Source organism: Bubalus kerabau, chromosome 17 (genome assembly GCF_029407905.1).
Source record: "Bubalus kerabau isolate K-KA32 ecotype Philippines breed swamp buffalo chromosome 17, PCC_UOA_SB_1v2, whole genome shotgun sequence".
NCBI classification, from domain to species: domain Eukaryota; kingdom Metazoa; phylum Chordata; class Mammalia; order Artiodactyla; family Bovidae; genus Bubalus; species Bubalus kerabau.
Window position 1 is genome coordinate 1,938,752 of NC_073640.1, and position 26,580 is coordinate 1,965,331.

The following is a 26,580-nucleotide window of genomic DNA, read 5'->3' on the forward strand; positions in this document are numbered from 1 at the left end:
ATAAAAGACAAAAAAAGAGACAAAAGAGGGAGGGAGGGATTTCCGTCCCGGGAAGATAGTCTTAAAAAGAGAAAAGTTTCCAAACACCAGGAAAGCTTTTCACTGCCAAATCTTTGCCAAGCTTTGGAAGCACAAAGGGCAACATAAGGGGGATAAAAATAAATAAACAATTAAAACTCGCAGATTGCAAGCCCTATGGTAACTCCCCCAGCCACGAAGCAGTGCAGACGCCTGCTCACACCATTAGCAAGCAGGGGCTGGGCAGGGAGGCGCGGCGCGGGCTGCATCGCTTAGTGTAAGAATCTGGCCTGAATACCCTGAGCGCTATCTGAACGAAATAACTTGGGCTAGCAAACCAGACTCTGGGATATCTACCACGCAAAAAGCCAGCCCTAACCTAAGACACCGCCAGGCCCGCGCACGGAACAAAGGACTGAACAGAGATAGCCGGCTGCAGACCTTCCCCCTCCGGTGACAGGCAGCCAGAGCCGGAAGGGGGCAATCGCAGCCCGAGAGAGACATTATCTATAAAACTGTAAGCAGGCTTCTTTGCTAACTAAAACTTCTTGGGGATCTGGACGGTCAACATCTGCCTGAGAAGGTGCGCCTCTTTTACACCCAGATAACCGAGTGGCGGGGAGGCGATAAGTCACAACATTGGCGCTCGCCAAACATCTCATCACCTGAGCTGCTCGGACCTGGGAAGAGCACAAAACGCAGGCCCAACCGAGCCTGTGCCTCTGAGGACTACCCGAGTGCCTGAACCTGAGCGGCTTGGACCTGGGAGGTGCATGCAGCCCAGGGCCAGCCTCGGATTGTTCCCGGTGGAACAACCTAGAGCCAGAGCAGTGTGGGCAGGGAGGCTACACGCGCCGTGAGCGGGGGCAGACCCAGTGTGGCTGAGGCACTGTGACCGCACGCCAGTGTTATTTGTTTGCAGCATCCCTCCCTCCCTCCCCACAGTGCAACTGAACAAGTGAGCCTAAAAAAAAAAGTGTCCTCCACCGTCCCCTTTGTGTCAGGGCGTAAACCAGACACTGAAGAGACCAGCAAACAAAAGAAGCTATAACAGAGGGAATCGCCTTGGAAGCTACAGGCAATAGATTAAAACCCTGTGGTTACTAGGACTACATAGGAAGGTGCCTATAGATCTTGAGAAATATAAGTCGGACCAAGGAACTAGCCAAAAATGAACTGAACCCACGATACTCACAACAAAACCAGAGAAAGTCCTAGATATATTTTTATGATCATTCTTTCTTTTTTTTAATTTTTTAAATTTTAAGTCCTCTATTGTTCCTTTAATTTTCACTTTTATAACCTATTACTTTGCAAAAAAAAAGACCCTATTTTTTTCTTCTTCAGCAAACTTCATATATATATATATATATATATATAATAATTTTTTGACCTTGTTTTTTTGTTTTGTTTTTTTTTTTTCTTCTTTTAACATTGTATTTTTGAAATTCCAAACTCTACTCTAGATTTCTAATTTATGCTTTTTGGTATTTGATATCAATTTTGTACCTGTAGTTTCTTTATAATTTTTGTGACATTGCTTGTTTTTGTTTGTTTGTTTTCTCTTTAGTTTTCTTCTTCCTTTTTTTTAACATTGTATTTTTGAAAATTCCAAACTCTACTCTAGATTTTTAATTTTTGCTTTTTGATATTAGTTATCAATTTTGTACCTGTATTTTCTTGATAATTTTTGCGACCTTGTTGGTTTTTCTTTGTTCGTTTTTTCTCTCTTTCTTTTCCTTCTTCTTTTCTTTAACATCGTATTTTTGAAATTCCAAACTCTACTCTAGATTTTTAATTTTTGCTTTTATGTATTTGTTACCAATTTTGTACCTTTAAGAACCCAATCTTCAGTACCCATTTTTCACTAGGGATCGAGATTACTGGCTTGACTGCTCTCTCTCCCTTTGGACTCTCCTTTTTCTCCACCGGGTCGCCTGTGTCTCCTCCCTAACCCCTCTCTACTCTACCCAACTCTGTGAATTTCTGTGTATTCCAGACGGTGGAGAACACTTAGGGAACTGATTACTGGCTGGATCTGTCTCCCTCCTTTTCATTCCCCCCTTTTATCCTTCTGGCCACCTCTGTCTCCTTCCTCCTTCTTCTCGTCTCTGTATAACTCTGTGAACATCTCTGAGCGGTCCAGTTGTGGAGTGCACATAAGGAAGTGACGACTGGCCAGCCCACTCTCTCCACTATTGATTCCACCTGATCTCATTTGGGTCACCTCTAACTCCCTCCTCCCTCTTCTCTTCTCCATGTAACGCTGTGAACCATTCTGAGTGGCCCTCACAGTAGAGAAACTTTTCTTCTTTAACGTAGATGTTTTATCAATGGTGCTGTATAGAAGGAGAAGTTTTGAAACTACTGTAAAAGTAAGACAGATAACTGGAAGCAGGAGGCTTATGTCCAAACCCTGACTCCAGGGAACTCCTGACTCCAAGGAACATTAATTGACAGGAGCTCATCAAATGCCTCCATACCGACACTGAAATCAAGCACCACACAAGAGCCAACAAGTTCCAGGGCAAGACATACCAAGCAAATTCTCCAGCAACAAAGGAACACAGCCTTGAGCTTCAAGATACAGGCTGCCCAAAGTCACCCCAAAACCACAGACATCTCATAACTCATTACTGGACACTTCATTGCACTCCAGAGAGAAGAAATACAGCTCCACCCACCAGAACACGGACACAAGCTTCCCTAACCAGGAAACCTTGACAAGACACCTGTACAAACCCACACACAGCGAGGAAATGCCACAGTAAAGAACTCCACAAACTGCCAGAATACAGAAAGGACACCCCAAACTCAGCAATTTAAACAAGATGAGACAGAGGAATACCCAGCAGATAAAGGAACAGGATAAATGCCCACCAAACCAAACAAAAGAGGAAGAGATAGGGAATCTACCTGATAAAGAATTCCGAATAAGGATAGTGAAATGGATCTAAAATCTTGAAATTAAAATGGAATCACAGATAAATAGCCTGGAGACAAGGATTGAGAAGATGCAAGAAAGGTTTAACAAGGACCTAGAAGAAAAAAAAAAAAGAGTCAATATATAACGAATAATGCAATAAATGAAATTAAAAACACTCTGGAGGCAACAAATAGTAGAATAACAGAGGCAGAAGATAGGATTAGTGAATTCGAAGATAGAATGGTAGAAATAAATGAATGAGAGAGGATAAATGAAAAACGAATTAAAAGAAATGAGCACAATCTCAGAGACCTCCAGGACAATATTAAATGCTACAACATTCGAATCATAGGGGTCCCAGAAGAAGAAGACAAAAAAAAGACCGTGAGAAAATACTTGAGGAGATAATAGTTGAAAACTTCCCTAAAATGGGGAAGGAAATACTCACTCAAGTCCAAGAAACCCAGAGAGTCCCAAACAGGATAAAGCCAAGGCGAAACCCCCCAAGACACATATTAATCACATTAACAAAAATCAAACACAAAGAACAAATATGAAAAGCAGCAAGGGAAAAACAACAAATAACACACAAGGGAATTGCCATAAGGATAACAGCTGATCTTTCAATAGAAACTCTTCAAGCAAGGAGGGAATGGCAAGACATACTTAAAATGATGAAAGAAAATAACCTACAGCCCAGATTATTGTACCCAGCAAGGATCTCATTCAAGTATGAATGAGAAATCAAAAGCTTTTCAGACAAGCAAAAGCTGAGAGAATTCTGCACCACCAAACCAGCTCTCCAACAAATACTAAACAGGAAACACAAAAACGGTGTATAAATTCGAACCCCAAACAATAAAGTAAATGGCAATGGGATCATACTTATCAGTAATTACCTTAAACGTAAATGGGTTGAATGCTCCAACCAAAAGACAAAGACTGGCTGAATGGATACAAAAACAAGACCCCTACATATGTTGTCTACAAGAGACCCACCTCAAAACAGGGGATACATACAGACTGAAAGTGAAGGGCTGGAAAAAGATTTTCCATGCAAATAGGGACCAAAAGAAAGCAGGAGTAGCGATACTCATATCAGATAAAATAGACTTTAAAACAAAGGCTGTGAAAAGAGACAAAGAACGTCACTACATAATGATCAAAGGATCAATCCAAGAAGAAGATATAACAATTATAAATATATATGCACCCAACGCGGGAGCACCACAGTATGTAAGACAAATGCTAACAAGTATGAAAGGAGAAATTAACACTAACACAATAATAGTTGGAGATTTTAATACCCCACTCACACCTATGGATAGATCAACTAAACAGAAATTTAACAAGGAAACACAAACTTTAAATGATACAATAGACCAGTTAGACCTAATTGATATCTATAGGACATTTCATCCCAAAACAATGAATTTCACCTTTTTCTAAAGTGCACATGGAACCTTCTCCAGGATAGATCACATCCTGGGCCATAAAGCTAGCCTTGGTAAATTCAAAAAAATAGAAATCATTCCAAGCATCTTTTCTGACCACAATGCAGTAAGATTAGATCTCAATTACAGGAGAAAAACTATTAAAAATTCCAACATATGGAGGCTAAACAACACGCTGCTGAATAACCAACAAATCACAGAAGAAATCAAAAAAGAAATAAAAATTTGCATAGAAACGGATGAAAATGAAAACACAACAACCCAAAACCTGTGGGACACGGTAAAAGCAGTCCTAAGGGGAAAGTTCATAGCAATACAGGCACACCTCAAGAAACAAGAAAAAATTCAAATAAGTAACCTAACTCTACACCTAAAGCAGCTAGAAAAGGAAGAAATGAAGAACCCCAGGGTTAGTAGAAGGAAAGAAATCTTAAAAATTAGAGCAGAAATAAATGCAAAAGAAACAAAAGAGACCATAGCAAAAATCAACAAAACCAAAAGCTGGTTCTTTGAAACGATAAATAAAATTGACAAACCATTAGCCAGACTCATCAAGAAACAAAGGGAGAAAAATCAAATCAATAAAATTAGAAATGAAAATGGAGAGATCACAACAGAAAACACAGAAATACAAAGGATCATAAGAGACTACTATCAACAATTATATGCCAATAAAATGGACAACGTGGAAGAAATGGACAAATTCTTAGAAAAGTACAACTTTCCAAAACTGGACCAGGGAAGAAATAGAAAATCTTAACAGACCCATCACAAGCACGGAAATGGAAACTGTAACCAAAAATCTTCCAGCCAACAAAAGCCCAGGTCCAGACGGCTTCACAGCTGAATTCTACGAAAAATTTAGAGAAGAGCTAACACCTATCCTGCTCAAACTCTTCCAGAAAATTGCAGAGGAAGGTAAACTTCCAAACTCATTCTATGAGGCCACCATCAGCCTAATACCAAAACCTGACAAAGATCCCACAAAAAAAGAAAACTACAGGCCAATATCACTGATGAACATAGATGCAAAAATCCTTAACAAAATTCTAGCAATCAGAATCCAACAACACATTAAAAAGATCATACACCATGACCAAGTGGGCTTTATCCCAGGGATGCAAGGTTTCTTCAATATCCACAAATCAATCAATGTAATACACCACTTTAACAAATTGAAAAATAAAAACCATATGATTTTCTCAATAGATGCAGAGAAAGCCTTTGACAAAATTCAACATCCATTTATGATAAAAACTCTCCAGAAAGCAGGAATAGAAGGAACATACCTCAACATAATAAAAGCTATATATGACAAACCCACAGCAAACATTATCCTCAATGGTGAAAAATTGGAAGCATTTCCTCTAAAGTCAGGAACAAGACAAGGGTGCCCACTTTCACCATTACTATTCAACATAGCTTTGGAAGTTTTGGCCACAGCAATCAGAGCAGAAAAAGAAACAAAAGGAATCCAAATTGGAAAAGAAGAAGTAAAACTCTCACTGTTTGCAGATGACATGATCCTCTACATAGAAAACCCTAAAGACTCCACCAGAAAATTACTAGAACTAGTCAATGACTATAGTAAAGTTGCAGGATATAAAATCAACACACAGAAATCCCTTGAATTCCTATACACTAATAATGAGAAAACAGAAAGTGAAATTAAGGAAACAATTTCATTCACCATTGAAATGGAAAGAATAAAATACTTAGGAATATACCTACCTAAAGAAACTAAAGACCTATACATAGAAAACTATAAAACACTGGTGAAAGAAATCAAAGAGGACACTAATAGATGGAGAAATATACCATGTTCATGGATTGGAAGAATCAATATAGTGAAAATGAGTATACGACCCAAGGCAATTTATAGATTCAATGCAATCCCTATCAAGCTACCAACAGTATTCTTCACAGAGCTAGAACAAATAATTTCATAATTTGTATGGAAATACAAAAAACCTCGAATAGCCAAAGCGATCTTGAGAAAGAAGAATGGAACTGGAGGAATCAACCTACCTGATTTCAGGCTCCACTACAAAGCCACAGTTATCAAGACAGTATGGTACTGGCACAAAGACAGAAATATAGATTAGTGGAACAAAATAGAAAGCCCAGAGATAAATCCACACACATATGGACACCTTATCTTTGACAAAGGAGGCAAAAATATACAATGGATTAAAGACAATCTCTTTAACAAGCAGTGCTGGGAAATCTGGTCAACCACTTGTAAAAGAATGAAACTAGAACACTTTCTAACACAATACACAAAAATAAACTCAAAATGGATTAAAGATCTAAACGTAAGACCAGAAACTATAAAACTCCTAGAGGAGAACATAGGCAAAACACTCTCTGAAATACATCACAGCAGGATCCTCTATGACCCACCTCCCAGAATATTGGAAATAAAAACAAAAATAAACAAATGGGACCTAATTAACCTTAAAAGCTTCTGCACATCAAAGCAAACTATTAGCAAGGTGAAAAGACAGCCTTCGGAATGGGAGAAAATAATAGGAAATGAAGCAACTGACAAACAACTAATCTCAAAAATATACAAGCAACACCTACAGCTCAACTCCAGAAAAATAAATGACCCAATCAAAAAATGGGCCAAAGAACTAAATAGACATTTCTCCAAAGAAGACATACAGATGGCTAACAAACACATGAAAAGATGCTCAAAATCACTCATTATCATAGAAATGCAAATCAAAACCACTATGAGGTACCATTTCACGCCAGTCAGAATGGCTGCAATGAAAAAGTCTACAAATAATAAATGCTGGAGAGGGTGTGGAGAAAAGGGAACCCTCTTACACTGTCGGTGGGAATGCAAACTAGTACAGCCACTATGGAGAACAGTGTGGAGATTCCTTAAAAAACTGGAAATAGAACTGCCTTATGATCCAGCAATCCCACTGCTGGGCATACACACTGAGGAAACCAGAAGGGAAAGATACACGTGTACCCCAATGTTCATCGCAGCACTGTTTCTAATAGCCAGGACATGGAAGCAACCTAGATGTCCATCAGCAGATGAATGGATAAGAAAGCTGTGGTACATATACACAATGGAGTATTACTCCGCCATTAAAAAGAATAGAATGAATCAGTTCTAATGAGGTGGATGAAACTGGAGCCTATTATACAGAGTGAAGTAAGCCAGAAAGAAAAACACCAGTACAGTATACTAACGCATATATATGGAATTTTGAAAGACGGTAACAATAACCCTGAGTACGAGACAGCAAAAGAGACACTGATGTATAGAAGAGTCTTATGGACTCTGTGGGAGAGGGAGAAGGTGGGAAGATTTGGGAGAATGGCATTGAAACATGTAAAATATCATGTATGAAAAGAGTTGCCAGTCCAGGTTTGATGCATGATACTGGATGCTTGGGGCTAGTGCACTGGGACGACCCAGAGGGATGCTATGGGGGGGAGGAGGGAGGAGGGTTCAGGATGGGGAGCACATGTATACCTGAGGCGGATTCATTTTGATATTTGGAAAAACTAATACAATTATGTAAAGTTTAAAAATAAAATAAAATTTAAAAAAAATCCACAGGAGGCTTGACTCCCTTTAGGCCACTCAGTGGTCTCCAAGAAATACCCGTGGGGACTCGAGAGCAGAGCAGAGTCCTTTCCTTCCTCTCGAGATGAGGCCTGACTCCTCGGGTGCGTCTAAAATGCAACCCCGAGATTTCTGTCGCCCCTGGAGAGGAACATTAGGTCCTGGACACAAGCTTAGATGAGGTCTCTTTTGCCCTGAAGTGACTCGAGAGCAATCCCTAGCTCTCTCTCGCAACTCGAATGGAAGATTGGACTTCCCTGGGCCAACACAAGAGGAAGCCTGAATTCCCCATCGTAACTCGAGAATCCCGCCGAAACTCGAGAAAAACCACATGGTTACCCTGTCATCGCAAGATGAGGCCCTTGCCCGCTACAGCGTCTAAAGAGAAGTCCCACGTTTCTTCTTGAAGTGTTTTCATACTTCAAGTGTGAAAACTCGGCACCCTTGATGCGATTCCAAAAGTTCCCCGACACCCTGGTCTCTCTCGAGGGGAACACCGAGGTTCCCGGTACGACTTCATCTGAGCCACTTCTCCCCTCCTGATTGCGACTGGAGGGTCGACTCCCGTGCTTTGTCTGGAAGGGGTTCCCAACCTTCCCGGCGCACCTCAGGATGAGGCCAGTCTAACGAGAATATTTGAGACGTAGCTTCATGGGTGGTAACACATGCTGAAAGACCCCGATTCCCCGGTCCGCTCTTGATAAGAACCCGATGCCCGGACACCTCTTCAAAGGCAACCCTGTGGAAGAAGGCACAACACGAAGGGGCACTGACACCCTCGTGCATCGTCTGGAAAAACCCGCAGATTCCAAACACAGTTCGACAAGTTGCCTGTCACCGCGTGAATAACTCGAGAGGCAAGCGTAGTTCCATTCCTCCTTACAAGACGAGGCATGACTCTCCTGTCCCAACTCTGCAGGGACCCTGCGATCAGAGTCAGAAATGGAGACGAATCCTGAGGTTCCTGCCTCCACTCGAGATGAGGCCCTCTTCTATTGCACCAAACCCAGTGGAGTCCCGAGAGGGCCCTCCCAACTCCAGGGTATCCCTGACTTCTCAGAGGCACACTGAGAAGCTCCCTGAGGCCACCGGCACTAGTCGAGGGAACCCAGGGTTTACTGCCGTGACCCAAGAAACACCTTGAAAGTCCTTCTTTAACGGTTCTTGAGGCCCGATACACCTACTATGACTCTAGAGCAATGACGCGCTCCCCCTCACAATGCGCATGGAGACCTGACTTCCCAAGCGCCACATGAGAGGCTCCTTGAGCTCCCTGTAGTACCTCATGAGAAAACCCACACTGGCACTGCAGCTCGAGAAAACCCACGAGATGCCCCCTTCATCGCGAGATGATGGCCTTCTTTTCCTGCATGGCCTGGAGAGCAATCCCGAGTCCTCTCTCCAAACTCCACAGGAGGCTTGACTCCCTTTAGGCCACTCAGTGGGCTCCAAGGGATACCCGTCGCAACTCGAGAGGAGAGCCGAGTCCTTTGCTTCCCCTCGAGACAAGGACTGACTCCCCGGGTGCATCAGGAAAGCAACCCCGAGATCCCTGTCCCCCCTGGAGACGAACATTATGTCCTGGACACAAGCCTGGATAAGGTCTCTTTTGCCCTGCAGTGACTCAAGCGCAATCCCTAGCTCTCCCTCGCAACTCGAATGGAAGACTGGACTTCCCTGGGCCAACACAAGAGGAAGCCTGAATTTCCTGACCTAACTTGAGAATCCCGCCACAACTCGAGAAAAACGACGTGGTTAACCCGTCACCACAAGATGAGGCCCTTGCCAGCTACAGCGTCTCAAGAGAAATCTCACGTTCCGTCTTGAAGTTTGAAACGGTACTTAGCACCTTTGATGCGACCCCAAAAGTTCCCCGATATCCCAGTTTTACTCGAGGGGAACATCGAGGTTTCCGGCACCACTTCATCTGAGCCCCTTCTCCCCTCCTGATCGGGACAAGAGGGTCGATTCACTTGCTTTGTCTGAAAGGGTTACCGACTTTCCTGGTGCACCTCAGGTTGAGGTCCGTCTCAAGAAGAAATTCGAGACGTAGGCTTGTGGGTGGTGCCACATGCCGAAAGACCCTGATTTCCTGGTCTGCTCTTGATAAGAACCTGAAGGCTGGATACCTCTTCGAAGGCAACCCTGTGTATGAAGGCAAAAAACAAAGGGGAACTGACACCCCCATGCATCCTCCGGATAAAACCGCAGGTTCCACACACAGCTCGACAAGTGGCCTGTTATCCGGTGAACAACTCGAGAGTCCAGCGGAGTTCCATTCCTCCACACAAGACGAGGCCTGACTCTCCTGTCCTAACTCTGTAGGGACTCTGTGTTCAGAGTCAGAAATGGAGAGCAACCCTGAGGTTCCTGCTTCAAATCGAGATGAGGCCCTCTTCTGACAAGGTCCAGCCTCGGCTGGTCCAGGGTTTTTGAAGGGGAGACAGAGTAGGCGACCTATTGATTTATTTATCAAAGATATAAAGAGTAATAGAATGAGGATATCTCAGTAGGAAAATTTAGTGGAGAAAAGAAGCTGAGTAGCTTGGTTTATGCGGAAAATCAGTATAACCCGTGACACCAGGTTAGCTCTGACCACGGAGGCCGCAGGCTCCCTCTCGAATAGCGAAAAGTGCCCCACCTTAGACACCTTCTCAAGTGGTCATCGAAGCCCAGGCAAATAAATGGTCGCAGAGGATATCCGCGCTCCAGATGGACACTCATCTGAAAATCGAGGGGAAGAATGACATTAGGAGACTAAGCGTTGGCAATCAAGGCCCGTAGCTTTATTTTCAACAGGGGTTTTTTTTACCCTAAGTTACACATAGAGGATAATGGGGATGCAAAGTCAGCAGCCTTTGATCCTTATCAAAAACCAGGGTTTCTTTCCTGCAAATGTATCGTATACAAATGGTTTAGGTGATTTACATCATCTTCTAGCCAGAAGACCTATTAACATTTTATGACTCTTGACAAAGACTTATCAACCGTAAGACTTATTTTCTCTAAGAGTAATTATTTTAAGGTTTGGCCCCATCTTTCGAAGATAAAATTGCATTCCTATAGGGCGGATGTGTAATGGGTTTACAACAAAGGAAAGAATTTATTACCTTAAGGGTCTAAAGTTAGTAACACCAAGGCCACTACTTATTTCTTCTACATACCAACTATATTAATTAATACACATTCAAGGATACAATTCAGGGGATGTGGAAACTTGGCAACAAGCATTGGTTCATCAATGAAATCTTTTACTAGTTTTATTCTGACAGTTTCTAACTCTCTGAGAGGCTCTAATCTATTTGAATATCTTAAGCTTCCCGTGCCTCTCGAGGCTCGGAGACTGTAAACAATTGTATGCCTTGCTGTAGGAGACCGGGTAAACTTGTCAGGCGAGTTAGAGAGCCATCTGACGTGTTTGGATTTAAACACTCCTAATTGCCCAGGAACTTTATTAATTGGAGCTGTAAGTTAGCTCTTTGACAGAAAGAGGGAGATGGTGGTGGGGGACAGCCCCCAGGAAAGTCAGAGGTGAGAGCACAAAGCAATAAAGTAGGCAGACTCTGGTTTTGGGGGGTAGATGCTCAAGAATATCCGGGAGGACTCCCGAGGCTCGATCCCACCTTTGTGTATGCCCAGCCTCCTTCCTCATGACCTTTGTCACGAGTGGAATGTCTCTCGCCGGCTCCCGGCATCTCCCCGTTTTTTATTTCTTAAAACAGCCAGATGTAGCTCAGTCGCGAACCTCTGAATACTCTGCTGAAGAATCCTGACAATACAAGGAAGAATGATTATGAGAAGCAGAATTAAAGCAGCCACCCCAGCATAGCTAAAGACATTAGACAGAATATTCTTTCCTGAGATGTAGTTAGGGAAAGTATGGAAGAAATCATTTGCTGTTCCAGCAGCAGTAAAATCTAATCGGGAGTGCTCCATGGTTGCTATTTGATAGTGAAGTTTCCCTACGTCTCAACCAATGTCAGAGCTGTTCCAGATACCTGAAATATGGTTTTTAATCTTTTCCCATTCAAAATCTGTCTCATTTACTTTCAGGGGTGTTCCACATATCCACCGATAGTCAGCATGACAAGACAATGCCATTTTCACCTTTAAAGCCTGCAATTCAGTCCCAATATGTATTACTGCTTCCTCTAGGGCATCTACCCTCATTTCTAATTTTCTCTCTATAGCTTCCTGTGTTGCCAATGTTAAAGAAACATTTTTGGACATAGAATCAACATATTGAGCAGTATGTACTTGTTGAGTCAATGATATTGCTGCCACAGTAACAGAAGTGATTGCACTTATCAAAGCTGCTGTTCCCAAGATAAGTAAGCCCACAAACCGTCGTGTTTGCATTAAATCCTGTAGTTGTTGTAATACAGCAAGACCATAATTCAATAAGTGGTTACATCATAAGATAAGGTGGATGTTGTAGCATTACAAAGGAGCAAACATTATATTGAGGGTTTAAACAAGATGAACCAGGGAGCAGCTGTAGGCGTCGGCCCTGGGGAGCAGTGTCCCCAGCATCAGGAGGCAGAACGCGAGCGGCAGGCTGTGGGCCAAGGCGCCTATGGCGGGCGGAGGGGCAGGGTTCATGGTTTAGGGCTAGCCGCCACCGCTTGGGCTCAAGGCGGTCCCCTCTTGCCAGTGGGGCCACGCTGGTCTGGATGGCACTCCGCAGGCGCGCTTTCCTCTCTGGCCCTCACTCGCTGCACAGACTTCTTTGCTCTAGGTCACGGGGTGCAGCGAGGAGGGTGCGAGGCGCTGCTGGTGGCATGGAGGCGAGAGCTGGCTGGGGGAGGGGGAGCAAGTGAGTGCGCACGCCGCGAACCTGGTCTTTGGGGAATGTGACATGACGAATTTGTCTGAGATCCAAACCGGAGAATCTGCATTCTGTAGAAATATACAAGCATACCCTCTCCCACAAGTTAGCAACACATCTGGCTTTTTCACTGTCCCGTAAGGAGGCCTTTTTACTTGACCAGGGGCCGAGTCGTAGCCTGTAATTCAGGCATCTAGTGTCTCATCATTGTAGTCTGCCCCTGTGTGTTTATGTTTAAGTGATTAATTACAATTGGAACATAACTTCACTATTTGTCTAGCTGTTTCCCTATGGATATGATAATTTAGGTCTAATGTTTAGTTTAGGTCTCTGTATAAATTTAAGTAATAAATGTATAACCTCCTTATCTCATTTTGGTATACAGGTATACAGATATACCTAAATGCAAAATGCATTTATATATGTATTTATATATGGCAACAAGTATAAAGTTATTGACATATAATATATATAAATCAATATACTTGAATTAATCTTTATAATTAATATATTAATTAATATATATTACAGCAATACAACACATACACAGCTAATACCAACCAACACAAACCAATATACTGTAATAATACATGTCACACATTTATAATTATACAGTATATAGAACATATATCATCACAGCACATCAATCCATACCAATTAATATCAGCCACACACACATTATATTACTGCCATATATATTTAATTATACAGTATATATATATGTGTGTGTATATAGTATACATATTAATTTATATACAAATTAATTAAGTATAGATCTATAAATAGAATTAGGTATACCTTTATTATATTTTATTTATACCCATACCTAATTAGGCAAACTGTAATTAGGCAAATATATTTATATTATGTATTTATAACAATATATAAAGTATTGTTAAATGTACCACCTGTACAGCATCTCCACCCCACATACCACTTTCTCTAATCCCACCAACTCATTTTCAGTATTATGTGTTGGCCAGGAGCTGGGCCAGTCTTTCCCAGCAATGTTAAGAGACGTCTGTTCCTGTGTCTAATAGCCCTGGCGTTTTATTCTCTTGAATTAAAAGATCTTTTAAAGGCCTTGGAACTGTAATTTCCTGCACCCAAAAGGCTAGATCACTAGATCCAAATGTTTTGTGGCTCTTAGCTTGAGAAGTCAAGTTTTTCCTTGTCTGATAGTAAGGTAAAAGTAAAAGCTGTGTTACTCTTTGACCTTTATTAATTTGTACAGTTTTGATAGGCAGTGAGATCAAGACTTTAATTTCTCAATATCATCAGAATCTACTACACCATGCACCAGCGAAATTTCTTTTCTTTCTTTTTTTTTTTTTTGTTTAATTTTTTTTTTTAAAGAAAGCGAGCTACGCCCCAGGACAAATCTTAAAATGTCCTCAGATAGGGGGCCAGCCACTCCGGTTGGAATTGGAGTAAGCGGCACATCAGGGGTTAATATTGTTATTAAATCTCCTTGCCTTTTCGCTTTTCTCCTAGCCTGGGTGAGACCCCCCTGAGGGAGTTTTCTCCAAGGAGCACGCTCTGAATATTGTGTACTAAAAGCTCCTTTGTTTAAAAAACTTTTTATCTTCCTCAGTCTTAGGCAACACTTTGGGAGGTATTTGGGGCAAAGTGGGGAACTCCTGGGTCCTGGGAGGCACAATCGAAGGCGGTGGCGGTCTCCTTAAATCAGAAAGTGGTGGATAAGTTTTTTAAAAGTTTGCACAGAGGGGGAGGGAGGTCGCCAGGGCTCTCGGCCGCAGCGTCCTGTAAGCCCTCTCCTTCCTCGGGAGGTAGACCACTTTCTCCCTCCTTTTTTTTTTTTTTTCAATGGCAGAAAATATGATCTGTGCAGTAAATGGAGACTCACCACCATCCACCTCTATAGCCTCCCCCATAGGCTATTTAACAGCCTCGTGACGGAGGTCCAGGACATTTCTAATCATATTCCACAGTCAATAAATATTTGTCTATTCTTTGATGCAGAGAAATCCATTTTTAATTTTTTTTTTAATTTTAGAGAATATTTTTATTTATTTTGTAACCTCTTTACCCTGGCTAAACTGCAGAGGGGACTAGAAAAGAAGCCTCAAGGTGAAGATCAAGTTCATCCTTGGGACTAGAGAAAATCCTTCTCCGGGAAACTCCTAGCGGTGGCCCTTTACCCCGACATGGAGGAGGAGGCATAGGGGGATGGGAGCGTCCCGAAGTTTTCCTCTTCTGTTCCGGAGATCCTTTAACTGTTTGGTAACTAAATCTTACGAACTGTCTGATCGGGGATGTTTCCCTCAACCTCCTAGGAGCGGATGGTCTGATTAGGGATATTTTCTTAAACTTTTAGGAGCATCTTTAGCTAAAAAAAAACCAATCCTCATCAGAATGGCATCGAGCTGCTCTTTCCTCTAAACCTTTTTCAAATTGAGGGGAGAGCTGATCTTTCTTTTCATCCCTATCTTTTACATGCTCATTGGCAGTCATAGCGGCTAGCCATTCATTTAGCTGTCGATAGCTAGGTATAGCCTCTTCATTTTCACTTTTCTTTATAACAGGTACCTTTTCAGATTTGCTTTTTTGTTTAACAGGTACTTTTCCAACTTTACTTTCCTCTTTAACAGGTACCTTTTCAAATTCATGAGCTGGATCTAAAACATCTCTAGTCATATTCCACAGAGGAAAGGTGTAAGTAGGGATTTTTTCCAAACCTTGCTGAGCACAATAAGCTCTTGGCTGTCTTCCTAGTTTTTTCAAGATACCTAGGTTAACAGTGCCTTGTTGTAGAAACCAAGGGCAGTGGTCTTGTACAAATGTAAAAAATGATTGAATGGAAGATGTTTTAACCTTGATTCTTCTTTTACTTAATAACTGTAAAATTACTCCTATAAAGAGCTGTCTTTCATTTGATTCAGTGTTGCCCATGTCAGAAACTTAAGGATAGTAAAAGATTTTGCTTTTAGCTATCTAAAGATTAGGCCTTTTTTGTCAGCCTTTTTAGAAACCGTTTTTTCTCTCTAACTCTTCAACACTTCCCACTCCTCTCGCCCTGTCTATTCTACAGGGGGATCTGCAGCCCCTTAAGTGGGATCCTATCTGTCCCCAAAACTGAACACTGGGGGAATGGGGTTGGGGATTTACCTTCGAAATGCCTGTCTCGGGCGCCACCTGCAGAGGTCCAGCCCCAGCTGATCCAGGGTATTCGAAGGGAAGATGGAGTAGGCGACCTATGTATTTATTTATTTATTCATCAAAGATATAAAGAGTAATAGAATGAGGATAGCTCAGTAGGAAAATTCAGTGGAGAAAAGCAGCTGAGTAGCTTGGTTTACGCGGAAAATCAATATAACCCGTGACACCAGGTTAGCTCTGACCACGGAGGCTGCAAGTGCCCTCTAGAATAGAGGAAGGTGCCCCACCTTAGACACCTTATCGAGTGGGTCTTCGAAGCCCAGGCAAATAAATGGTCGCAGAGGATATCCGCGCTCCAGATGGACACTCATCTGAAAATTGAGGGGAAGAATGACATGGGGAGACCAAGCGTTGGCGAGCAAGGCCTGTAGCTTTATTTTCAACACAGGTTTTAATACCCTAAGTTACACATAGAGGATAATAGGGGATGCAAAGTCAGCAGTCTTTAATCCTTATCAAAAACCAGGGTTTCTTTTCTACAGATTTATCGTATAAAAATGGTTTAGATGATTTACATCATCTTCTGGCCAGAAGACCTATTAACATTTTATGACTCTTGACAAAGACTTATCAACCGTAAGAGTTATTTTCTCTAAGAGTAATTGTTTAAGGTTTGGCGCCATCTTTTGAAGATAAAATTGCATTCCTATAGGGCGGATGTGTAATGGGTTTACAACAAAGAAAAGAATTTATTACCTTAAGGGTCTAAAGTTACCAACATCAAGGCCACTACTTATTTTTTCTACATACCAACTATATTAATTAACACACATTCAAGGATACAATTCAGGGGATGCGGAAACTTGGCAAAAAGCATTGGTTCATCAATGAAATATTTTACTAGTTTTATTCTGACAGTTTCTAACTCTCTGAGAGGCTCTAAGCTATTTGAATATCTTAAACTTCCCGTGCGTCTCGAGGCTGGGAGACTGTACACAATCGTATGCATAGCTGTAGGAGACCGGGTAAACTTGTCAGGCGAGTTAGAAAACCATCTGAGGGGTTTGGATTTAAACACTACTAATTGCCCAGGAACATTATTAGTTGGAGCTGTAAGTTAGCTCTTTGACAGAGAGAGTGAGATGGTGGTAGGGGACATCCCCAGTAATGTCAGAGGTGAGAGAACAAAGCCATAAAAAAGGCAGACTTTGGTTTTTGGGGGTAGATGCTCAAGAATATACGGGGGAACTCCCGGAGGCTCGATCCCGCGTTTGCGTATGCCGAGACTCTTTCCTCATGACATTTGTCACGAGTGGAATGTCTCTCGCTGGCTCCCGGCAATCTTCCATTGCACCAAACGCAGTGGAGTCCCGAGAGGCCCCTCCCAACACCACAGTATCAGTGTCTTCTCAGAGGCACCCTGAGCAACTCCCTGAGGTCACCGGCACAAGTCGAGGGAACACAGGGTGTCCTGCCGCAACCCGAGAAAGACCTCAAGAGTCCGTCTTCAACGCGTCTTGAGGCCGGATTCCCCTACCATGACTCGAGAGCAATGACACGCTCCCCCTCGCCATGCGCATGGACACCTGACTTCCCTGGTGCCACATGAGAGGCTCCCTGAGCTCCCCGTCATACCTCGTGAGAAACCCCACACTGGCGCCACAGCTCGGGAAAACCCACGAGACGCCACCGTCATCGCGAGATTGGGGACTTCTTTTCCTGCCTGACCTGGAGAGCAATCCCTGGTCCTTTCTCCAAACTTCACAGGAGGCTTTACTCCCTTTAGGCCACTCAATGGGCTCCAAGAGATACCTGTCGCGACTTGAGAGGAGAGCAGAGTACTTTGTTTCCCCTCGAGATGAGGCCTTACCTCGGGTGAGTCTGGAATGCAACCCCGAGATCCCTGTTGCCCCTGGAGAGGAACATTGTGTCCTGGACAAAAGCCTAGATGAGGTCTATTTTGCCCTACAGTGACTCGAGAGCAACACCCATCTCTCCCTCGCAATTCGAATGGAAGATTGGTCTTCACTGGGCCAACACAAGAGGAAGTCTGAATTTCCCGTTGTAACTCGAGAATCCCGCCGCTACTCTTAAAAACCACGTGCTTCCCCATTCATCGCAATATGAGGCCTTTGCCCGCTACAGAATCTCAAGAGAAGTCCCATGTTTCGTCATAAAGTTCGAAATGCTACTTGGCACCCTTGATGCGACCCCAAAAGTTCCCCAATATACCGGTCTCACTCCAAGGGAACACCGAAGTTCCTGGCACCACTTCATTTGAGCCCCTTCTCCCCTCCTGATCACGGCAGGAAGGTCGATTCCCCTGCTTTGTCTAGAAGAGGTTCACAACCTTCATGTCGCACCTCAGGATGAGGCCAGTCTCACGAAGAAATTCGAGATGTAGCCTCATGTTGGTGCCACGTGCCGAAAGACCCCGATTTCTCGGTCTTGCTCTTGATAAGAACCTGATGCCCGGACACCTCTTCTAAGGCAACCCTGTGGATGAAGGCACTACACGAGGGGGCACTGACAACCCTGTTCATCGTCCGGAAAATCCCGCAAGATCCACATACAGCTCCACAACTGGCCTGTCACCCCTTAAACAACGAGAGAGGCAAGCGGAGTTCCCTTCCTCAGACAAGACGAGGCCTGAGTATCCAATCCCAACTCTGCAGGCATGCTTCGATCTGAGTCAGAAATGGAGAGGAAACCTGAGGTTCCTGCCTCAACCCAAGATGAGGCCCTCTTCCATTAAAACAAACCCAGTGGAGTCCCGAGAGACCCCTCCCATCTCCACAGTATCCCTGACTTCTCATAGGCATTCTGAGAAGCTCCTTGAGGCCACCGGCAAAAGTCGAGGGAAATAAGGGTTTCCTGCCACAACCGAAGAAAGACCTCGAGAGTCCTTCTTCAATGCGTCTTGAGGTCAGATTCCCCTACCATGGCTCGAGAGCAATAACCCGCTCCCCCTCGCCACGTACATGGAGACCTGACTTCCCTGGCGCCACACGAGAGGCTCACTGAGCTCCCTGTCGTACCTCGTGTGAAACCCCACACTGGCGCCGCAGCTCGAGAAAACCCACAAGACCCCTCCGTCATTGCGAGATGAGGGCCATCTTTTCCTGCATGGCCTGGAGAGCAGTCCCAAGTCCTCTCTCCAAACTTCACAGGAGGCTTGACTCCTTTTAGGCCACAAAGTGGGTTCCAAGAGGTGCCCGTCGCGACTCGAAAGGAGAGCGGAGTCCTTTGCTTCCCTTCGACATGAGGCCTGACTCCCTGGGTGAGTCTGGAATGCAAACCTGAGATCCCTGTGGCCCTTGGAGAGGAACATTAGGTCCTGGACACAAGCCTAGATGAGGTCACCTTTGCCCTGCAGTGACTCGAGCGCAACCCCCAGCTCTCCCTCGCAACTCGAATGGATGATTGGACTTCCCTGGCCCAACACAAGAGGAAGCCTGAAATCCCCGTCGTAACTCGAGAATCCCGCCACAACTCGAGAAAAACCACGTGGCTCCCCCGTCATCGCAAGATGAGGCCCTTGGCCGCTACAGCGTCTCAAGAGAAGTCCCACGTTCTATCCTGAAGTACAAAACGGTACTTGGCACCCTTGATGCGACCCCCAAAGTTCCCTGACATACCAGTCTCACTCGAGGGAAACACCAAAGTTCACGGCACCACTTCCTGTGAGCCCCTTCACCCCTCCTGATCGCGACAGGAGGGTCGATTCCCATGCTTTGTCTGCAAGGGGTTCCCGACGTTCCCCGTGAACCTCCGGATGAGGCCGGTCTCATGAGGAAATTCGAAAAGTAGCCTCATGGTTGGTGCCACATGTTGAAAGATCCCGAATTCCCAGTCCACTCTAGATAAGAACCTGACGCCCGGACATCTCTTCGAAGGCAACCCTGTGGATGAAGGCACAACATGAAGGGACACTGACATCCCCATGCATCGTCTGGAAAAACCCGCCGATTCCACTCACAGCTCCAAATGTGGACTGTCACCCCGTGAACAACTCGAGAGGCAAGTGAAGTTGCATTCCTTCACACAAGACGAGGCCTTACTCTCCTGTCCCAACTCTGCAGGGACCCTGCGATCGGAGTCAGAAATGGAAAGGAACCCTGAGGTTCCTGCCTCCAATCAAGATGAGGCCCTCTTTCATTTCGTCAAACCTAACAGAGTCCCGAGAGGCCCCTCTAACTCCTCAGTATCCCTCACCACTCAGAGGCACCTGGAAAGTTCCCTAAGGTCCCCGGTAGAGGTCGAGGGAAACGAGTGTTTCCCGCCCCAACCCAAGAAAAACCTGGAGAGTCCTTCTTAAATGCGTCTTGAGGTCCTAGTCCCTCCCATGACTCGAGAGGAATGACGCGATCTGCCTGGCCACACGCATGGAGGCCTGACTTCTCTGGCGCTGCACGAGAGGCTCCCTGAGCTCCCCATCATATATCGTGAGAAACCCCACACTGGCGCCGCAGCTCGAGAAAACCCATGAGACGCCCCCGTCATCACGAGAGGAGGGCCATCTTTAACTGCATGGTATGCAGATCAAGCGTGAACCTTCTGTCCAAGCTACACAGGACGCTTGAATCCCTTTAGGCCACTCATATGGCTCCAAGAGTTACGCATCGGGACTCGAGAGGATAGTGGAGTCCTTTGCTTCCACTCGAGACGAGGCGTGACCCACCAGGTGAGACTGGAATTCGACCCCGATATCCCTGTCGCCCCTGGAGAGGAACATTACGTCCTGGACCCAAGCCTAGATGAGGACTCTTTGCCTCGAAGTGACTCGAGAGCAACCCCCAGCTCTCTCTGACAAGTTGAATGGAAGATTGGACTTCCTGGGCCAACACAAGAGGAAGCCTGAATTCCCCGTCGTAACTCGAGAATCCCGCCTCAACTCGAGAAAAACCACGTGTTTCCCTCGTCATCGCAATATGAGGCCCTTGCCCGCTAGAGCATCTCCAGAGAATTCCCACGTTCCGTCTTGAAGTGCGAAACTGTACTTGGCACCCTTGATGCGACCTCAAAAGTGCCGTGACATACCGGTCTCACACGAGGGGACCACCGAGGTTCCCGGCACCACTTCATCTGAGCCCCTTCTCCCCTTCTGATCGCGACCTGTGGGTCGATTCCCCTGCTTTGTCTGCAAGGGGTTCCCAACCTTCCCGGCGCACCTCAGGATGAGGCCGGTCTCCCGAGGAAATTCGAGACATAGCCTCGTGGGTGGTACCACATGCTGAAAGACCCCAATTTTCTGGTACGCTCTTGAAAAGAAGCCGATGACCAGACACCTCTTTGAAGGCAACCCTTTGGATGAAGGCACAACACGAAGGGGCACTGACACCCCCGTGCATCGTCCGGAAAAACCCGCAGGTTCCAAACACAGCTCAACAAGTGGCCTGTCACTCCGTGAACAACTCGAAAGGCAAGCGGAGATCCATTCCTCCACAGAAGACGAGGCATGACTCTCTTGTCCATACTCTGCAGGTAGCCTGCGACCCGAGTCAGAAATGGAGAGGACCCATGAGGTTCATGCCTCCATTCGAGATGAGGCCCTCTTCGATTGCACCAAACCCAGTTGAGTAACGAAAGGCCCCTCCCAAATCCACAGTGTCCCTGACTTCTCAGAGGCACCCTGAGAAGTTGCCTGAGGTCACCGACACAAGTCGAGGGAACCCAGGGTTCCCTGCCGCAACCCGAGAAAGACCTCGAGAGTCCTTCTTCAATGCGTCTTGAGGCCCGACTCGCCTACTATGACTCGAGAGCAATCACGCACTCCCCTTCACCACACGCACGGAGACCTGACGTCCCTAGCACCACACGAGAGGCTCTCTGAGCTCCCCGTCATACCTCGTGAGAAATCTGATACTGGCGCCACAGCTGGAGAAAACCCACGAGACGCCCCCGTCATCGCGAGATGAGGGCCTTTTTTCCTGCATGGCCAGGAAAACAATCCCGAGTCATCTCTCCAAACTCCGTAGGAGACTTCACTCCCTTTACGCCATGCAGTGGGCTCCAAGAGATACCCGTCGCGACTCGACAGGAGAGCGGAGTCCTTTTTTTCCCCTCAAGATGAGGCCTGACTCTCAGATGAGTTGAGAATGCAACCCTGAGATCCCTGTCGGCCCAGTAGTGGAACACTAGGTCCTGGACACAAGCGTAGATGAGGTCTATTTTGCCCTGCAGTGACTGGAGAGCAATCCCCAGTTCTAACTTGAAACTCGAATGGAATACTGGATTTTCCTGGCGCCACACAAGAGGCTCCCTGAGATCCCTATGGTACTTCATGAGACACCCCACACTGGCGCCGCAGCTCGAGAAAACCAACGAGACGCCACCGTCATCTCGAGATGAGGGCCTTCTTTTCCTGCATGGCCTGGAGTCCAATCCCGAGTCCTCTCTCCAAAGTCCACAGGAGGCTTGACTCCCTTTAGTACACACAGTGGGCTCCAAGAGATACCCATCGCGACTCGAGACGAGAGCGGAATTCTTTGCTTACCCTCGAGGTGAGAACTGACTCCCCGGATGAGTCTGGAATGCAAACCCGAGATCCCTGTCGCCAGTGGAGAGCAACGTTAGATCCTGGACACAAGCCTAGATTAGGTCTCTTTTGCCCTGCAGTGACTCTAGCGCAATCCCCAACTCCCCTTCGCAACCTGAATGGAAGATTGGATTTCAAGGCCAACAAGAGGAAGCCTAAATTCCCGGTCATGACTCGAGAATCCCAACGCAACTCGAGCAAAACCACGTGGTTCTCCCGTCATCGCAAGATGAGGCCCTTGCCCGCTACAGCGTTTCAAAAGATGTCCCAGGTTCCGTCTTGAAATGCGAAACGGTACTTGGCACCCTTGATGCGACCCCAAAAGTCCCCCAACACGTCGGTCTCACTCAAGGGGAACACCGAGGTTCCCGGCACCACTTTCATTTAAGCCCCTTCTCCCCTCCTGATCGTGACCGGTGGGTCGATTCCCCTGCTTTGTCTGCAAGGGGGCCCGACCTTCCCTGCAGAACTCAGGATGAGGCCGGTCTCATGGGGAAATTTGATACGTAGCTTTGTGGGTGGTGCCACTTGCCGAAAGACTCCAATTTCCCGGTCCGCTCTTGATAAGAATCCGATGCTCGGACACCTCTTGGAAGGCAGCCTTGAGTATGAAGGTACAACACGAAGGGGCACTAACACACCTGTGCATCATCCGGAAAAATGGGCAGGTTACACACACAGCTCGGCAAGTGGCCTGTCACCTCGAGAACAACTCGAGAGGCAAGAGGAGTCCCATCCTCCAGAAAAGACGAGGCCTGACTCTCCTGTACCAACATGCAGGGACCTTGCGATCTGAGTCAGAAATGGAGAGGAACACTGAGGTTCCTGCTTCTACTCGAGATGAGTCCCTCTTACATTCCACCAAATGCAGAGGAGTCTCGAGAGGCCCCTCCCAACTCCACAGTGACCCTGACTTCTCAGAGGCACTCTGAGAAGATCCCTGAGGTCACAGGCACAAGTCAAGGGAACCCTGGGTTTCCTGCTGCAACCCAAGAAAGACCTCGAGAGTCCTTCTTTAACATGTCTTCAGGCCCAATTCCCCTACCATGACTCGAGAACAATGACGGGCTCCCTCTCACCACGTGCATAGAGACCTGACTGCGCTGGCACCACGTGAGAGGCTCACTGACCTCCGATTCTTACTTTGTGAGAAACCCCACACTAGCGCCACAGCTCGAGAAAACCTACGAGACGCCCCAGTCATCGGGAGATGAGGGCCTTCATTTCCTGCATTGTCTGGAGAGCAAACCCGTGTCCTCCCTCCAAACACCAGAGGAGGTTTGACTCCCTTTAAGCCACTCAGTGGGCTCCAAGACATACCCGTCTGACTCGAGAGGAGAGCAGAGTCCTTTGCTTCCCCTCGAGACGAGGCCTGACTCCAAGGCGAGTCTGGAATGCAACCCCGAGATTCCTGTCGCCCCTTGACATGAACATTAGGTCCTGCACACAAGCCTTGGTAGGGTCTCTTTTGCCTTCAGTGACTAGAGCGCACCTCCAGCTCTTCCTCGAATCTCGAATGGAAGATAAGACTTTTGTGGGCCAACACAAGAGGAAGCATGAATTCGCTGTGGTAACTCAAATATCCCACCGCAACTCGAGAAAAACCAAGTGGTTCCCCAGTCATTCCAAGATGAGGCCCTTGCCCGCTGGAGCACCCCAAGAGAAGTCCCACGTTCCATTTTGAAGAGCGAAACGGTACTTGGAACGGTTTATGCGACCCCAAAAGTTACCCGACATACCTGTCTCACTTGAGGGAAACACCGAGGTTCCCAGCAGCACATCATCTGAGCCACTTCTCCCCTCCTGATTGCCACAGGAGGGTCGATTCCTCTGCTTTGTCTGGAAGGGTTTCATGACCTTCGCGGCACACTTCAGGATGAGGCCGGTTTCATGAGGAAATTCGAGACAACCCACGTGGGTGGTGCCAAATCCTGAACGACCTCGATTTCCCGGTCCGCTCTTCATAAGAACTCGATGCCCGGACAGCTCTTCGAAGGCAACCCTGTGGATGAAGACAAAAACGAAGGGTCACTGACACCCCCGTGCATGGTCTGGAAAAACCTGCAGATTCCATACACAGTTTTACAAGGGGCCTGAAACACCATGAACAACTCGAGAGGCAAGCGGAGTTCCATTCCTCAGAAAAGACGTAGCCTGACTCTCCTGTCCCAACTCTGCAGGGACCCTGCGGTCGGAGTCCGAAATGGAGAGGAAGCCTGAGGTTCCTGCCTCCCCTCGAGGTGAGGCCCTCTTCCGTTGTGCCAGACCCAGCGGAGTCCCGAGGGGCCCCGCCACCTCCACAGGATCCCTCGCCTCTCAGAGGCACCCTGGGAAGTTCCCTAAGGTCCCCGGCAGAAGGCGAGGGACACGAGGGTTTCCCGCCGCCCCCCGAGAAAGACCTCGAGAGTCCTTCTTCAACGCGTCTCGAGGCCCTAGTCCCCTCCCGTGACTCGAGAGCCAGGACGCGCTCCCCCTCGCCACGCGCATGGAGACCTGACTTCCCTGGCGCCACACGAGAGGCTCCTAGAGATCCTCGTCGTGCCTCGGGAGAAAACCCCCACGTGCGCCGCAGCTCGAGGAAACCCCTGAGACGGCCCCGTCCTCGCGAGCTGAGGGCCTTCTTTTCCTGCATGGCCTGGAGAGCAATCCCGGGTCCTCTCTCCAAACGGAAGAGGAGGCTGGACTCCCTTGAGGCCGCTCAGGGGGCTCCAAGAGACCCGCGTCGCGACTCGAGAGGAGAGCGGAGTCTTGGCTCCCCCTCGAGACGAGGCCTGACTCCCCGGGGGAGCCTGGAATGCAACCCCGAGATCCCTGCCTTCCCTGGAGAGGAATATTAGGTCCTGGACACACGCCTAGGTGAGGTCTCTTCGGCCCTGCAGTGACCCGAGCGCAACCCCCAGCTTTCCCTCGCAACTCGAGGGGAAGACTGGGCTTCCCAGGGCCAACCCAAGAGGGCACCTGAGATCCCCGTCGTAACTCGAGAATCCCGCCACAACTCGAGAAAAACCATGTGGTTCCCACCTCATGGCAAGATGAGGCCCTTGCCCGCGACCGCGTCTCAAGGGAAGTCCCCTGTTCCGCCCTGAATGGCGAAACGGTCCCTGACAGCCTTCCTGCGACCCCCAAAAGTTCCCCGACACGCCGGGTTCCCTCGAGGGGAACACCGAGGTTCCCGGCATCACCTCATCTGTGCCCCTTCTCCCCTCCTGATCGAGAAAGGAGGGTCGATTCCCCTGCTTTGTCTGCAAGGGGTTCCGACCTTCCCGACGCACCTCAGGATGAGTCCGGTCTCACTAGGAAATTCGAGACGTAGCCTGGTGGGTGGTGCCACATGCGGAAAGACCCCGATTTCCCGGTCCGCTCTTAATAAGAACCCGATGCCAGGACACCTCTTCGAAAGCAAACCTGTGGATGAATGCACAACACGAAGGAGTACTGACATCCCCATGCATAGTATGGAAAAACACGCAGATTCCAAACACAGATCGACAAGTGTCCTGTCATCCCTTGAAGAACTAGAGCGGCATGCGGAGTTCCGTTCCTCCACACAAGAGAAGGCCTGACTCTCCTTTCCCAACTCTGCAGGGACCGTGCGATCGGAGTCAGAAATGTAGATGAAACCTGACGTTCCTGCATCAACTCGAAATGAGGCCCTCTTCCATTGCGCCATACCCAGTGGAGTCCCGAGAGGCCCCTCCCAACTCCACAGTATCCCTGACTTCTCAGAGGCACCCTCAGAAGCTCTCTGCGGTCACTGGCACAAGTCGAGTGAAGCCAGGGTTTCCTGCTGCATTCTGAGAAAGACCTCGAGAGTCCTTCTTTACCGCGTCTTGAGGCCCGATACCCTACCATGACTGGAGAGCAATGACGCATTTCCCTCGCCACGCCCATTGAAACCTAACTTCCCTGGCGCCACACGAGAGGCTCCCTGCGCTCCCCGTCCTACCTCATGAAAACCCCACACTGGCACCTCCGCTCGAGAAAACACATGAGACGCCTCCGTCATCGTAAGATGAGGGCCTTCTTTTCCTATATGACCTAGAGAGCAATCCCGAGTCCACTCTCCAAACTCCACTGGAGGCCTGTCTCCCTTTAGGCCACTCA